Source organism: Lycium barbarum, chromosome 9 (genome assembly GCF_019175385.1).
Source record: "Lycium barbarum isolate Lr01 chromosome 9, ASM1917538v2, whole genome shotgun sequence".
Lineage (NCBI taxonomy): Eukaryota > Viridiplantae > Streptophyta > Magnoliopsida > Solanales > Solanaceae > Lycium > Lycium barbarum.
Window position 1 is genome coordinate 72420088 of NC_083345.1, and position 1634 is coordinate 72421721.

Here is a 1634-nt window from a genome sequence, read left to right on the forward strand (position 1 = left end):
ACAAGCTTAGCGTACCATTCAGACTCTTGAGTATATATTACGGGCATGTATGTTGGATTTCGGAGGAAATTGGGATGATCACTTACCCCTTATTGAATTTGCTTATAATAATAGTTATCATTCTAGCATCCAAATGGCACCGTATGAGGCTTTATATGGGCTAAATTTTTATAGAATCCCTGAGGACTTAACATTCGAGGGCGAATGTTCTTAAGGGGGAAGGATGTTACACCCCAAAAAATTTTTTGTTGATGCACAGTGAATAGACTAACGAAGAGCACAAAGTATACGGTATTTCAATAAGTACGGAATGACATTTGATGACCCTAATTATGATTTCAAAGACATTCGAGGTAAGAGAAGAAAGTTTGCCAAGAGAAGGAAAGGCATACGATAGGTATCGAAAAGGAATTACGAGTAATAAGTTAACGATGACTTAATGATGTTTTGGAGAAGAGTTATAACTTCCCTTAGATTGTTAATGAGGTAATAAACAAGTGTTAAGAAGGTTCCATAAGGATTAGAGATCAAACGAGTCGACGAGAATGAGTTCGGAAGAACTGGGCATTATACGGCCCAACATACTGGCTGTATAAATTATCCTGGCCGTATGTTTGGCCGTATAATCAGCCCAGATGGCCAGCCTCACTGGACCAAATCTACGGCCAGACATACAGTCAGTGAAATTTATACGGACCGTATGTTGGTCCGTAGAAAATGGTCGGGACAAATTTGAGTATTATTAATAAGGGGTCTAAGTTATTTCATTTCATTTCCCCTTCACACCCCTTCTCTCTAGAACTCACAAGAAAATTTCTCTTCACTTCTCCCACAAAATAATTCAAGGGATATTAGTGATCAACTTCATAAAACCAAGAGAATCAAGTGTAAGAAACCCATTAAAGTTCATTCAAGACAAGGAATCCAAGTGAAGGTGAAACTAGGGTTTTGCTAAAGTGAAGTGTTTCCACCCAAGGTTCATTCCTACACCATCTAAGGTAAGTTTTATAGTATTTCAATGTTGTTTAAGGTATTGAGAAGTTGAACACTTGGATTGTAGAAGGATATAGAAAATGGGTCATGAATGTGGGAATAGTATCATTTTTTAGTAATAGTTTGGATTGAGTCATGATTATTGATATGTTGCGATTATAGTTATGTTATAAATGATGTTATGAACATGGGATAGACATTGTATATATGAATGAATGTAATCGTGTGCTATGACCATGGATATGGATGATTGGAAGTGAATTGAGAAGTAAGGATAATGTAGGTGAATAAACACTATTGTTATGATGTTGTGAATGTTATTATTGATGTTTGGGAGTTGATATATGATATTGAGGAAGTCGTATAAATAAAGGAGATGCTGTCCAATTTTCTCTAGCTTTAGTCATGTATGCTAAGCTATCAATTTTCTAATGATAGTATAACTCTAATGAAGGTAGAAACGTGAGCATTGAAGGAGAACGTGCAAGTGATAGAATAGTTGAACGAAAAGGTATGTAAGGCTAACCCTTCTTTCATAAGGCATGGGTCCTTGGCCAAACATCTAATTTTCTATGAGCCTATGATGTCCTCCAAATGATTCTATCTTTCAAAGTTACTAAGCTCATGAATCACTATATGTT